This window comes from Athene cunicularia (assembly GCF_003259725.1).
Source record: "Athene cunicularia isolate RWA chromosome 5 unlocalized genomic scaffold, athCun1 chr5_part3, whole genome shotgun sequence".
Lineage (NCBI taxonomy): Eukaryota > Metazoa > Chordata > Aves > Strigiformes > Strigidae > Athene > Athene cunicularia.
This window is the reverse complement of record NW_020799103.1, coordinates 862,423-878,720: the sequence shown is the minus strand read 5'-3', so window position 1 is coordinate 878,720 and position 16,298 is coordinate 862,423. Positions and strand designations below refer to the sequence as shown.

The following is a 16,298-nucleotide window of genomic DNA, read 5'->3' as shown; positions in this document are numbered from 1 at the left end:
TGGAACTTCACACAGAAATTGATAGAAAACTCTTAATGGAAAGTTACTATTCAGGATGATTCTGTGCTCTAAATTAACACTGACTTTTGAAGAGCCCTGGAGAAATCTGTGCCACTTCAGCAAGCACTAATCAACATCTACAGTGCTGCTGGGTGGGGTTAGGCACCATTTTAAACTGCTCCACAAGCCTGACGGGTAAACTGCAAGCTGACAAAGCCGACTCTTCGGTGGCTCTCTCTTGATGTACGTGAAGTTAAGGCTCTGTAATTGCTCCATTTTAAGATCTACAAAACTAAGAAAAATACTAGTAACTGTCAACACTACCTCCAGTGGTGAAAACTACCCATGAGAAAAATCAGGAAAATCCACAATCAGATAGGAGTAGCCATTCCCTAAAACTTCAGCAACCGATCCTGAACCTAGAAATCAAAGTGACCCTTTTCAAACAAATATTTTAAGTCATTAGCAATTACTGAAAAATTTAACCACAGTTTTTTTAAAAAAATAAATGCCCCATTTAGGGCACTCAATTACAATATTCTAAAATGCTAAGACATGCAGCCCTTCTCTTCATCATTCCCCCTCATCTCCTGAGCTCCTCGAAATACAGCAGCTGAATCAGTATTATGTTAAACCTCTTATTTTGTGTGTTCAGCATCTTCATATCCTAGCACTCTTCCAGTATTCAAAGAGCAAATATTCTGTAAGCCCCTAGAAGTAATAACACTGTATTTTATTTGAAAGAACAAAACACAAGCCATTAATACCAAGAAAACAAAACCCAACCCAAATCAAAACCCCTCATTCAGAATCTCCATGCTCAATGACTAATGGAAAACCTATGAACATGTTCAGCTGACAGGGACAGAATTTTAACACATAATGTGATTAGAGAAAGAAGTGAGGAAAAAAGTCTATGAATTTGAGTCCGAGCTACGTTAAAAGAAGTAGTGTACCCAACAGCCATGCAGGTTTAGCTTATGCTGTAGGGACATCAGAAAGCCAAGTCTGACTTATTCTTGTACCTGTGGTGTGTTGTTCAAAATTAGCTCTGTTTCTGTGTTGTGTGGCAGCACTGAAACGCTTTGTAAAAATGAAATAAATTACCACTCTAAGAAGACATTCCATGTATAGAATGGTTAAGAGCCCTGCCTCCATAACTGCTCACCACCATCTTCCTTTCCTGTTCCTGTCTAGCTCCTCTGGATAAATGCTGAAAGGAGTTTTTTTAAGTCCACACAGTTATGGAGATAATTTTGTAACATTCTGGTTGCAACCTGTCCTTCTTAAATCATCAACATCACTTAAAGAAAAGGACCCCAAAACACAGCAAGTAAATGCAAGTTGGGGTGAGAGGTCTAAAAAAACCCCATTTAAAAGAAAAAATACAGGAATATCAGATCAGACTGGGTTTGATAATTATTTCCTTTTATTACACTGTCCCTGCTCCCACAACTAGGCAAATTTAAATGAGATGTGCAAACACTGAAAGACACGAAAGCAAACACTCAGTAGTTCTTAGGAAGATTATTAGTAGCTGCCTAACAGCCTGAGCAGTTTGACGTAACACGTCTACTCTTATACTAGCAACAAAAAAACACAGACACACATACAACCTAAAGCCTACAGCTCAGCACTCTGATTCAGTACAGAGTTTTCTTCCAAATCTGCCTTTCTGTATTAGAAAACAGTGAGAATTTGAATGTATGGCAGAGACAAATGACATATAATGCACCTTCTAAAATGAAGTCCCAGAAATACAGAAGTTAATTCTTCTACAAGGTAGTCTGGGGCATTTAATTTGTTAAAAAAATAGTGTCTTTACCATGCCAGCTTATTATCGCGCCAGTCGTTGCAGCCCACTCCTCCCAGGGGTTTACAAGCTCAGATCTTCAGACCCTGCTACATTCCTTATTTATGAATTGATACACTTTGATCAGCCATGCCAGTTACTCTTTCCTCCTCCCCATTTTCATCTTTCATCAGTCCCGTGACAAAACTCCATTTCTGACAAACACACAGAACAACCTTACATTCAGGGCAATTCACTGAAGATTATTTTCTCTGTTAATTTCAGAAACAGATAAAAATCAAACAGACCCTGTCACCAAAGTTTCTTGACAGCCCTTTCCTTCTTACAAAAAAGCTTAACCACACCCTATAAAGATTAAACTAAGAAACACATCCTCACACGCACTTGGGGAAAATATTCCTCATCTTTGAATACACTAAGAGTATGAAGAAAATTACATAAGCAAACTCAATACACACTATAAACAGATAAATTTAGCTGCACATTTAGGTACGCTTCTCAACAAGAGTGGTAAAAGGCTTTTGGAAGCAGTCGGCAGATTTTCTGTTTAATTTACTGTTCCAGTGGTGATGGGGTTAACTAACAGTGTGACTGAGCCTTTGATCAGATGGCAATCAATACTGCAATCAAAACCAAAATATACAGAAAGTGAACAAAGTGTACAGCCAAACGCAGCCATCACAACTTCACAGCATAACCCTCTGCATTCCACTGATGGAAACACGGCACTCTAGGGCTCCAGAGATTTTTTCATTTTTATTGTTTTGTAACACTGCAAGTTCCTTAGACAAAAAAAAAAAAAAAAAAAAAAAAAAAAAAAAAAAAACCATGAAATTAAGTGTGTTTTGGAGGCAAAGGGCTGAAAGAAATGTCTCGTTTCATAAAACTTTTCCCTGTTAGAGGCATTAACTTTGGATACTCTTCTCTCAAAGACCAAAACCAGGCTGGTTTTTGTGGTTGCCCCTTTCTGACTAACAGCAGTACAAAAAGTCCAGTTTTAACTTAATCATAACAATTTCCTCATTTATTCTACTGGTATTCAGAGATAAGGAGATACAAATCAGATGTGAACTACAGTTGCTTCGGACTGTTGTTGCTGAGCTCAGTACAGCTTTTAGTGCCCAATAGGAATTGTTAATAAAAAAGCTCCCATTTGAGAAGAAATACTGTGGATCTTGGCTGTGAATTTTCAAGCTTCCAGCATATAGTCACTGTTTAAAGGGAGAAAAACCCCAAACACAACAGCATCTTGTTTCGCTCTCCTGAAATGGGAAGACCATTTCCTTCCCAGCCATGCGTACAAGGGGCTAAGGAGGTTCTAGGTGTTCTGTGCTCTTTACCTCAGTGCAGCTTCTGGGAGAGTAGGCACTGACCCAAGAAAAATCAAGGTAAGACCATCTCCACTTACATACAGAAAGACCTTCTTACATGCCTCGTTTGCCTTTAAGTGTCATAAAATAACAAAAGTCCATAGCTCCATAGGCAACCTGGATCTAAACTACCACAGACACCAACGTGACTTCCACAGAACACGGATGCTATTGCAGCACTGACAAGGCGTGACCCTCTTCATTACTTAAGTTGGCAGTTTTATTCTACTGTCAGAATTTAAAGTGTGTTGTCATGCTTTAACCCCAGCTGGCAGCTAGGCACCACACAGCTGCTCACTCCCTCCTCCCCCCACCAGAGGCATGGGGAGGAGAATTGGGAGGGTAAGAGCAAGAAGACTCATGGGCTGAGATAAGACAGTTCAATCACTTGGTGAAGCAAAATCCGTGTGCACAAGCAAACCAAGGGGATCATTCCCTGTCCCCGTGGGCAGGCAGGTGCTCAGCCACCTCCAGGACAGCCGGGCTGCATCACCCCCAGTGTCCCCCCTTCTGCCTTCCCCCCAGCTGTATGTGCTGAGCACGGGGCCACTGGGGTACCCCTGGGCTCAGCTGGGTCCCCTCCCAACTCCTCACTGGTGGGGTGGGCTGAGAGGCCTTGGCTCTGTGTAAGTGCTGCTCAGCTTTAACTAAAACATCCCTGCGTTACCAACTGTTTTCAGCACAAATCCAAACCATAGCCCTGTACTGGCTCCTGTGGAGAAAATGAACTCTATCCCAGCCAAAACCAGCACGTGTCCATTTACCTCTTGCAGATGACGGGCCTGTCAAAAGCTTCAGTCAAGATTCAGTTGCTACAGTCCTACTACAGCTTCAGCAGCATGAGAGAGAGGAGAATAATGACACCATTCCTAAGCTGCTTTATTTTACCCTGAAGCTTCATACAAAGTTATCTAGCTCCAATTTCCATGACATAGCTATCAAATAAGGGGACAATCAGTGTCACACTGATTGGGGAAATCAGACAAATCAGTGGCCACGTGTGTTTTAGAAAGAGTAAACTTAATTGTATTACATGCCTACATTTGTGATTCTTTTGCCTTGTTCAGACACGATAATTAAAATCTAATTGTTTTCCACCACAACTAACAAATGTTAGAGAGATCCAGGATATGGGGGTTCTGTGGGATCTTTTCTATCTTGCTGACAGAATGACTGGAAAACACTGATGAAAAAGATATTTGCAATGAAAATATAATGCAGTTTCCATGTGACTAATCAGAATGCTAGGACTCTTTCTTAGTCATACCTGAACCGACCACATTTCAGATTTAAAAAACCAAAACCAACAACAACAACAAACAAAATCCCAGAATAACACAAATAAATTAACAAAAACCCCAACAAATTAAAGTCAGCTCCTTGTGGAAGAGTCCGAGTTGAGGAGTAGGCAGAGTCTAGCTGCTTATGACTGCAAGACCAGCATCAGCCAGCTCATAGAGGAAGAAACTCTAATCTCCAAATATAAATCTTCATATTTATCACAGTAGATTATAATCCTACATCTAAACTTCCCTTTAAAATATTTTTCAAGGTTTCACTGAGATGCTGCTAGCCCAGAAATATGTCTAATAAAAGCTTTCCAAGAACTTAAAATTAAATACCTATGTTTATTTAGGTAAGCATTTTGACCACGGTGTACAGGGACCTCAGCAAACAGTGCTATTACTTGGAGAGAGATAAGCGTATCTGCTCCTGCAATAAATCATAACAGTTACTCTAGACCTTAAAATACAAGCTACAGTTTACACAGTTTTTGACACTGCAGTAGTAGGGAAGAAAGCATCACTGCTGTTTTTCTGGTAAAGAATCTTCCTGGTTTGAAAATGTATTTGTTCAGATAAGGTATCTGCTAGATCCAGGGAACATTACATGTGTCTAGAATAGTTGGCACTGCTTATTTGTGCAATATATAAATATTAGAAGAGGAATATGGTACAAATCCAAACAGATGAAGACTCTCAAAAAAGTCCTTAAAGTACTGAATAAACAGATACAGATATATTGGTGTATCTGCCTCTATTTTCCAAGAAATAAAACTAAGCTCTTCAGAACAAATGTCTTTTGTGCTTGTATATAAATACAAAGCATACATATATATGTGGGTTTTTATATATATATGTGTATATGCAAAACCAAGCAACAGCCTTAGCTGCCTAGAGTTGTTCCAGCTATAAAAAGTGAAATTCATTACTGATGTGCTACAGGAGAATAAGTCAATACACCACCCACTTCAGTATCTCATTTCCTTATTTCAGATGGTTCACAGAAAGCAAGCTTTCTTGAAAAAGAAAATGAGCAGCTGATCCAGAGAAAGAAATGAAAGCCATTTCCTGCTGCAGGGAAGCAGGACACGTTCCCAAGAGAAACATGTTAACATTAGAAAGTTGAAAGACCAACTTAATCCAGTATGTAGATCAAGGCATGAATTCTGGTTTGTAATGTGTGGCATAACAAGAAAAGTAAGAACACGGGCAATGCCAAAGTTTATACACTGTTTGAAGTATCTACTCTTCATAAACAGAAATGAAGTTAGACTGCAGAAGCCACAGACTGTATTCTGAATATACCTGTGCTAAATTTGTACCTAGCTCAACTTCTTGTGTGACCTCATTTTTAGCCTCATTGGATAGGAAATCTACTCCATTAAAATGCATAAATAAAAACCCTGAATATAAACCTTGACTATTCACCTGAGTACAAATCTCTGGACTCAAACTCTAAGGTTGCTTAGAAACAACCTGCTCAGAAAACTCAGTAATACTCAAAAAAAAGCCTTTTCCAAAATGTGAAAGTAGTCCCTGTCAGCGTGGATATGGGAATGTAGAGGAGTACCTGCTTTAATAAAACCAACACACGTGGTTCATGTCTTATAAAACCAATTTCTCATATTCTGTGAAGTCATGAAGCGGCAGAATATCACTATGGCGTATCAAGGTGTAAATCCTGGTTTAGTGTATTTATTGAAATTGATCCCGTGCTTCCGAAGAAACAGCCCTTTGCCATATATAGGTCATATTTCTCCTCTGATACTTCCCACCATAGCTGTTTCTTTTTAATTTTTCAAGTATTTCGATAATACCACAGTTCTAAGATGATATCGCAGGTGTGCTGGGGGTTTCTGGTAGCAGGGCAGGGGGCTACAGAGGTGGCCCCCTGTGAGAAGCTTCTCAAGGCTCCCCCAGCTCCAGGTCAGACCCACCTCTGGGCAAGGCCGAGCCGGTTAGTGACAGAGGCTGTGCCTCTGTGATAGCCTGTTCAGGAAGGGGAACTGGGAGTGGGCTGGGACTTGTGAGGAGGCGTTCAAAGGACACGGGTGTGAGCACCAGGGTCAGTGAAGGGAAGGAGGGGGGATGGGGTGTGCACCAGTGCAGAGACCCCCTGTAGCTCATGGTGAGATGGCAGGGCTGCCCCCTGTCACCTGTGGAGGCCACCGGAGGAGCAGAGACCCACCTGTGGCCTGTGGAGGCCCCCAGGACTCTGTGGGGAGAAGCAGCCCCCACTGTTGAAGCTTGGCACTGGGAGGGCTGCAACACAGAGTGACCCACGCTGGAGCATCTCAAGAACACATCCCGTGGGGAGACTCAGGGCAGAGAAAGCTTGTGGAGGACTCTCTCCCATGAGAGGGATGCCACATGGAGCAGGGGGGAGAGTGCAGCGAGTGCTTCCCCCCCACCTTGGAGGAAGAAGCGGCAGACTGACTGCACACACACACCCCACACACCCCACACACACACACACCCCAGTCCTGCACTGCTAGGGGAGGAGGCAGAGACATGGGGAACAAAACTGAGCCTGGGAAGGGGGGGGTGGGGGCAGCTGTTTTTAAGATATGGTAAGCTTCTCACTGCCCCATTCTGCCTGTTAAGGGTTGAGTTTTTCTATTAGTGTTTGAAATAAAGTTCCTGTCTTCCCCTAACGAGCCTGTCTGTTGCCTGTGAACATAATCAGGTGAGACACCCCTCTCTGTCCTTATCTCCATTCCTGAACCATTTCAGTTGTTTTCTCCTTCCCAGCCTGGGGGGTGTGAACTGCTGCATGGTGCTCACTTGCCCTCTGGCTCAAACCACAACATGATAACTAACCCTCCTCATATTAAAAACAGAGGTTACATTAGTATAGGGAGTCAAACTAAAAGCAGGTCCAAGAATATTTTCATTACTTTTTCTTAAAAAAAAAACCACAAAAAAACCCAGAAAAACCCTGAGCATAGGCTGACATGTAGACCAAGGCACAGTTTCAAAGCTGTAAAAATAGAACAGGCACCAAGCTGTTTTCCCAAGCTGTAATTGAAAGCTCGCTTGGCAGGAGGCTGTGTTCTACTGGAACATGACAATGCACACAACTTGTTTAATCTTTGCTATCACCAATACAACTCCACATCACAAAGCTCAGGACTTCAGCAGGGACCTGTGGTGCTTCTGCCACTGGATATGCCTTACACCATCAAGATCACAGAACAAGAACAGCGATTTCCTTCTGGAGTAGCTTGGAATACCACCCTTCTCAAACAGTGTGTTGTTTCAGTTAGGGAGGAGTGTGGGTTTTGGTTGGTTGGGTTTTGATTTTTTTTTTTAAATGCTTCAGGAATTGTTACTCATAGGCTCACTGCAAGAGTCAAATAACACCAGGACCCCAACTTGCTAATCTATTAGCTCAATAAACCAAGCTGTTGCAACACTGCAGTCACTCTTGTATACTGTATGCTGTTGTACTAAAAATATCTACCCATGAGAGTGCTAAAATCTGTTACTTAACCAAGAAAGATAAAGATATAAAGATGTGTTAAGTAAGTTAGAAAAGACTTCCCCCTATCAGCGAGGGCCCTATGTTACAAAAAAACTTGCCTGTTGCAGGTTCATCTCACATAGCTTCTTTCCTGTGCCAGCAAACCAGTTGGAGTGCGTGCAGAGTTTACACAAGTGTGAAACTCCAAGTTAAATGGGAAACAGAAAGCCTTGAGGTAAAAGGTGAGTGTAGGCTTCTTCAAACAAGAGTTGGAGTTCTTGTTCTTGAGAATCCAGCTCCTTGCCCTTTCCTAACTCTTCCAAGTGGATCCAAAGCACCAGCCATATAAAAAAGCAGTGCCTGATGCCTTCGGATCTCTCGCTGCCAAGCCTGAAAGATCATGACTGAACTGGATTTTATTTAAGAGCATGACATTGCAAAAGTAAAAGATTAAGTGAGAAGGATTTATGTGGTCTTTGCAAAGCCAACATACGCTTAACCGAACACAGAAAATAACCAGGAAAATTGCTTGTACTGAGATTTTAAAAGATGCGTGGGTTTAGAGGTGTTATAAAGTATGCACAATTACTATTTTCCTGTTATCTTCTTGACAACAGTGAAAAGAACAGTCATTCAATATATTTATTTCCTCTTTTTTCTGTATGTCAGGAGAGCTGCAGATTTGACAGACCAATTCTTCCTAGTCTGGGCATTAGGACTCGGTGCTAAGTAGTTTACAGGGGTCAATTTACAGCTGTTCAAAGGCATTCAAGAACATTTCCTCTAGCCTCCCACCCCACATCTAGACACACTCAAATAAAATTGCTTCGGAAGAAACTTAATGTTTCTAGAAGCTCCAATTTAAAGAAAAATATTATACACAAAGTAGTTCAGCTTTAGTATAGCACAAAGAACCGGTTATCTATGAAGAGTCAATGTTCTGTTTGACACAGAACTCGTGAGTCTTGATTTTGTTCTAAGACACCTTCAAATATTTAGTGAAATAGATATGCCATATTTCAGCTTGCCTCACTTGAGCCTTGCTTAGCACTTTGGATATATTTGGTAGGCTTACACCATCGCAGAAATAGGCTCCAAGGAGAAAAGCCTCAAGTTTAATGCTATCTTCAGCAGGTTTTGGTTTTATTCACTTAAACCCTGCAGCTGCTGATAGTGGGAGCATCGTCTGCTCCCCTGAATGTATTGTCAAATTCAGAACAGCAACAGACCAGTTGAATTGGCCATAGCCAACATAAAAAATAAAAACCCCTGTGGCAGCACTAAAATCTAAGGATTAAGTCAGTCACATCTAGATGTCATCAGAAAACTAGTGAACTGGCGCTTTGGACCCATTCACTTTCAGCAAAATTCAGTCTGTACCTTTTTTAAGTGACTGACAGACTATACTATAAGCATTATTTAGAAACTAGTGGAAGAAAAGAAGATGGGGAGAGAGGAAGCTGCCTTTTTTTCCCCTTCCCTTCCTTTTTATGTTTTCATATCAGAGAAAACCAATCTCGTGGCTGCTTGGAGAAGAAACTCTTTTGTTGCTTTTTCAGAGTTTTCTGACTATCTGTCAATGGGAAACTGAACAAAGTCAGGTCCTGCTATCTACACTATCAATCAAAACGAAAAGAAAGACTAGTCTCTTAATTTCTTCCTTTGAGCTTAATTACTCTTTACACATTCTCACAAGGGGTTAAACTGGGCTGGCTTACACTAACGGCCTCACAAGCCTCTGCTCTTTGACTGAGAAGTTGAAAAGCAGGTCTAGTAAAGCAATCTTTTAAAATAGGAAAGCATATTCACTTGAAGTTTGAAAACATGTTCTGCTCCTTAAACCCTCAATGAAAGATGACACTGGAAAGCGGCAGGCACCACGTGTGTGTTCTTATTTAATTAACACTACCTCTATCTTTAAGTTTAGCAGAGAGTGGCATTTTCACATCTTACACAAAATTAACCTTTAGACAGTGACATCTAAAAGCATCTGTCGTAGTTTGAGCTTTGAGGGCATCTAATAACTACAGCCTGTTGAGGAATTCCGATCTGTTTAGAGAAGTTTTTGTGATGTATAGAATTCTAAAAATATACTCGGAGCTGTATTTTTAAAAGATTACAAGTTCATCCATTTACCTGCAATAGGGCTCATGAGTTGAAGAGATTATTTCAGGATTCCTGACAGAGTGAGTAACAGTCACTGCCTTTTCATGGAACCTGAATATATTTTCCCCTTTTTCATTTTCTAGTTGTACCCCTTGTTCCAAACTATGTTTTTCAGCCCCAAAACATATGGCTTATTTTCTGTGAATGGTATGTACGAAGCACAATGTTCTCCAGACATTAACAAGACTGACTGCTAACATGAGTCAGTGGTACGGCCTGATGCCCATAGGATGAACAGATGCAAAGTTATCATATTTCCCCTTGTTGGATCATTCATGGAAGGAAAAAAAACCCACCACAATCCAAACCAACCTACTTTAGTGCTGACTGCAGAATTCATCACAAAGTACTTGTTCAATCTGACGCCAAAGAAAACTCAGGTATGAGATACTACTGTTAATAAAAGCCATGACAAACATAAACTTCCTAAATCTGAAACCAAGGAGACGAGAGCACCTAAGCAATGAAATGGATGGGTAACGAAAAATAATGTAATTGCTTCCAGGATTATTTTAGCTTCATTATGTCTGCAACTAAACACAAGCATTACTGTTAAAGAGTCTATTGACTCTTCAATAGTCAAGAGCCAATCTGACAACTAAATTACCTAAGCAAAGGAACTATTTGACCATTACTAAGTATATTTCAATTGTGAAAGTTTCCATTTATAAAAGAGTAAAGAGAAGCTTGCCATCATTTCAGCTCTAAAAGCTTCCAATATAAAATTAGGTTGAACGGAAAGGAAAATACAAGCTCCTCAGTGTCCTTGTTTTGACTGGAGTTAACTTTCTCCCTAGCAGCTCATACAGTGCTCTGCTTTGGATTTAGGATGAGAATAATGTTGGTAACAGACTGATGTTTTAGTTAGGAAAAGCACTGCTGAACAGTAAGTCACAGACTCTTTGGTTTCCCGTGCTCTGCCAGCAAGGAGGTGCACAAGACGCCGGGAGGGAGCACGGCCAGGACAGCTGACCCAAACTAGCCAAAGGGCTATTCCCTAGCACAGGATGTCATGCTCAGGACATAAACTGGGGGAGCTGGCCAGGAGGGGCCGATCACTGCCAGGGAACTGGCTGGGCACCAGTCACCAGGTGGGGAGCAGCTGCACTGTGCATCACTCGTCTTCTTGGGGTTTATTTCTCTTTTTATTATATTCCTTTTAAATAATTATTATTTCATTTAAATTATTAAACTGTTCTCTCAACCCAAGAGTTTTACTTTTTTCTCCCCAGTTCTCCTCCCCATCCCACCAGCTGGGGGAGGAGCAGCTAGCAGCTGCATGGTGCTTAGTTGCCAGCTGAGGTTAAAGACTACTGGGTGTTGTGGTTTAAAACAAGAATATGAGTACAAAATTAAAGCAGTATGTCTTGTCTGTATAAGACTTTGTGTGGTATGTGCACACATTAAAAGATTTTAAGCTACGGTCTAAACAGCAGACATGTTCTTTCAGAAATAATCTGAGATGCTGTTCTTCAGGATGAAGAGTCTGATTCACTGAATTAAAAGAAAGGGATACCATCGAGTCATTGGGCTGTTATATTTCTATCTGAAATATTTCTTAATCACTTCAAATTACTCTATAACAAAACAATAAGCATTTCAAAAGGAAAAACACTGACAGATTCAGAAATGCAAGTTTTCTTTTTACACATTCCCTAGCAATATAAGATACAAGGGCAGAGATGAGAAAAAACAAGGGGGGGGATTTAAAAAAAAAAAAAAAAAAACCAACGAAAAAACCCCACAAACAATCATCACAAAAACCAAATAAAATCCCAAACCAACAAACACAAGTCTCCACCAACCACTGGAAATATTATCAATGAGTCATGTCAGTTTAATTTGGATTGCAGACTAAGAGGCAAGAATAAAATCTTTTATCATTCTTGTAAGCTCCATACTCATACTGCTAATCCTTCTTATATTATTACTCATAAAATTTTACAACTGCATGACTTAAAGGAGAGAAAGGTTTGAACTTCCCTGAAGTTCAAGGGAATTTGGCACTAAATGCTCATTTCTCCACTGAAACAAGTAAGCCATACTCCAAATTTAGATCCAGAGCTTAATTCAGCTAAAAGACACACTTTTTGTTAGAGTTCTTGGGTGGCTCTTTCATTGCCACTTACTGATATTAACAGGTGAATTTTATCCAACTATTTCATGGCTTCAAACCTCCATACATGAACAGAGATTTGCTGAGCTACACAAGCAATGGGGGTGTCTCAAATCCGTGAGAGTCTAACATGTCAGAAATACACTTCTTTTGAGAGACTTTTCCCTTCCTCCAGGACTACCACATCAGGTGAAACAGGACATCTCCATATTCCCATCTTTGCTTTGAATGGACCCATTTTTTATCTTGTTCTTCTAGGAGGACTAATCTCATTTCCTCATCCACATTAACTCCTGTTGTTTCTCTTACTGCACTACTGCAGAACTACTTCCATTTGCAGTTACATACCATGGCTGAGGACATTCTTTATGCTCTACTATATAGAGCTTCTACAGAAATACCGAGAAGTTATTTTAAATATATACGTCAATATTTCTTCTTTTGAGATTTTGTTTTCTCCGTTGGAAGATTTAATACTCTTCACAGCAACACAAATTCAGACTTTGATGCCAGAAAGGGCCTAAGTAGCTGTTCTGCTAAACAGGACGTAGACTAGCAAGTTTCTCCACATGATTCTCATATCCAATCCATAACTTTTAGGCAAACAAAAGCACATCCTCCAGAAAATTGCATGTTTCTGATGCCTAAGAAAAAACACAATACTCATCTGCAATGAGTTACTGACTTGCATGAGCATACAACAGCCGCTTTCTGCCTTCCTGCTTCACCCACTTCACTTAAAAATCAAAAAAAAACAAACAAAAAAAACATCCCTCAAGGGAAGCAGATTTTTACATCCAAATTATTTTTCCACGCACAGAAAAAAATCAAGAATTTAAAAGAAACCAAGTCAGCATATTTTTCAAGCAGTCAGCTTGAACTCTGGTCTGCAGATTTACCTAACTACTTGCCTTCAGATTCAAGGATAACAAGAAATCCCCTGAAGGAAGTCCCTTGTGAACCTCCCAGACAAAAATCACAGGTATCATTATCCAGGGAAAGAAAACTGAAGTCACATGAGAGAATTATTGAAGTTTTCTTGCACTTACAGAGAGAAGTGTAACTTATATCCAATAAAGTGAGTTTTGCAATGCCTTATGTAGGACATAAGCTGTAATACTTCCAACAGTGAGAGCCACCCCAGCCGTTAGCCATATTCTTTGTTTTAGAAAATAAACTCCAGGTTTAACAGAAATGTTTTGCATTCACAGGCAAAATGATAGCTTTCAGCCCAGAAATTGAAAATGATTTTTTTTTAAACTTGACGGGAGTTCCCTCATGGCGTCTATCTCAGTGAGGCTTTGAAAGACTTTACCGAGGTAACAGCAAATTGAGAAGGACACCAGTATCATGGGACATTGGAAAAGTGGGAGGGTTTTTTTACATTAAACTAAAGGATTTGTGAATCTGGAAGAGTGATCGTGGTTCTTACACCGATTCATGTAATGCTCAAGGTTTGTTTTAAGTTTTACCACTTAATATGAGTAAATACTAAATTATTTTTTTTAAATTAACACATTCACCATCAGAACATAATACAGTTCCTGACTGAGAAAGGGGGAAAAAAAACACCCAAACAAGAAGTGGCTAAGTAGTTTTCCAAACTGGAGCACATGAATCTTTCTTCGTTGCCCAGCTTTTAGAATGACGAGTACATTTAACAATTTTACAGGCAAAAATCTATAACCAAAGCAAGAAGCAGTAGAAATATTCAATACCCTTATTAATAAGTTTTTCCTTGAGGTTTACAAAATCCAAAAGGATAGCATAATACCACCACAACTGCAATTTTACATACGTTCTTTGTATTTCACACTCTACTTTGGCAGCAATTCTAGGCCCAGTCCTGCATTACTTGGTCAGGTGAAACTTCTCCCCAGAAACTAGCGAACAAGTGTGTCTCACAGCTGTTCAGCATTATAGTTAAGAAATGGATTTGTGCCTTAAATAATGAAAAGCACAGGGCATCTCACAGAATTCACCTACTGCTTGGGGTGGAATACTGCCGTCACCTCATGAATCCCTTCACGTTACAGGATTCATGTGTCTATTTTCAATGTGAACACATTTTCCCACAACAAAGTTACATAAAATGATAGTTTAGGATGCAAACTGTTCAACAGCCAGAAAATTACAAAGATATCATCCCTTCTTCAACAGTAACTCTGTGGGCATACATCAGATTTACTCTTGTGGGATCCCAGACAGTTTCACAGGCCAAACCATACATGAGGCAGAGGCTGTGCAGGCCATTCTCACCTCCTGCCTTAGCTGGCATTTGTTATATATATATATATATATATATTTTACAATAAGAACTGCAGTCTACTACAAAGAGCTATGTAGAGGACTTAGTCTTAATAAACCTCACGTTACTCCTCAAATAATCCCTGAATTATTGAGGCTGGTCATTGCATTTCTAACTGCAAGAAGGTTAAAATCACATTTTATTTGATATTCTGTCTTGGGGAAACCTAGACGTCTAAAGAAATGTTTGTACGTTATTTAACTCTGATACACGGAAAATTAGAGATCCTAACTCAGCATCCAGTATGTTTTACTTCATCTTTTACTTTTTAGAGCAAGTAAGATTTTCAGTTCATGTGAAAGAAGTACTCAAGAGTGAAATGAAAATTCTCACACAACTCAGTGTTAATTCATTTCATTGCACACCTACATATTTTATATTACCCAGAAAATATAAAAAAGCATATATAGTAGTGTAGAAAAGGGAAGCCTGAGAAAAAGGAAAAAAGCAGATAGAAGGGACATGCTGAAACCACCAATAAACAGGGAATCACCCCCCTTGTAACAGCCACCCACAGAGGGGTGCCCAGTTCACCCTCCCTCTCTCCAGAAAGCAATGACTGCTTGATTAGAAAAAAATTACTCCTGAAACCTGCACCTGCACATACGACCAGGGCCAATGAGAAGCCAAGGAACATCTCCATGAGCTAGGACGTCAGGAGGCAGCAGCACAGACATTTGGTCAAACCATGCCTGATCTCACTGGTGTCTCTGGGCATGTGGTATCAGACCCATTCTGCTGCATCAGAACACCATGGCTTTACCAAGGCCAGAAGTTCTGAAAATTTACTCTGCTTGTTTTGTCCAGATACTGGTGCGGAGTTATTTCAGAGAGAGGGTATGTTTCTAATGCCTCTTGGCTTTCACAAAAATGTAAATTCCAAACAAGTAACTGCTTTATAATTCCCATACAGTTATTCACATCAACTGAAACAAGAATCATTTTTAGGCATCTCTAATTGGGCTAAGAAGTCAGAGTAATAAGTTTGGGGGGTTTTTAACCTATTACAGGGAAATCTATTACTGTGATTTCTCAGCCCATCTCCAGACTAACCTGAAGTAAAATTGTTCCTTCTCACATGTTTTCATGGCCATGTACATGACTTATTCAGTTAGAGTATGTCACTACCAGATGTTATGTAAAGTAGGTTAAAAGCCCCAAAATATGGTAGCAACATGTTTAACTCCTTTCTTCTACATTTTGATTCAGCTGATTAAGTCATGTACATGCCATGAAAACACAAGTCAGGACAATCTCGGCTTCCTTTTTATCACTTGAAAACCTGAAGCAAACACCCTGGAGAAAGATAGTAAATGGTTAATTTAACATGTAGCAGCAGTATTAAGTCACTATCTCCAAAAAATGTCCCTATCTTATTTATTTCACCTGAATAACAGCTCTGATTTCCCAATTTATGAGATCATAAAAGCACCAATGCAGAAGCAGCAATATAGAACTGTGACACAGTTTTATACACATATTAAATTTTATACAGCTTAAAACTCTATGTTGGACTGCAGCAGTATTTCATTACTTCTAAATTAATTGTACAACCAGGAGTTCAAAGATCCTGAACTAAGCTTTTATGACATGTACAAAATAACAGCATCAACACTACAAGCCCACTAGTGACAAGCAACTGTGCATCAGCCAAGATTAAAGAATCTTTGCCCTCCTTGAGCCTTTTCCTTGAAAGCAGTCATAATCACAGACTCTGAAGACAAATACAATGACTTCAGAGAGATTGAAAAAGAGTGAGAGAAAGAAAGCTGGGGGGGG

General features: G+C 40.0%; 1 long non-coding RNA gene across 3 annotated transcripts in view; it reads right to left on the bottom strand.

Moving 5' to 3' along the window:
* LOC113481372 overlaps positions 1-16,298 on the bottom strand; it is a 157,359-nt gene that overhangs the window by 35,909 nt on the left and 105,152 nt on the right. The window lies entirely within an intron of this gene.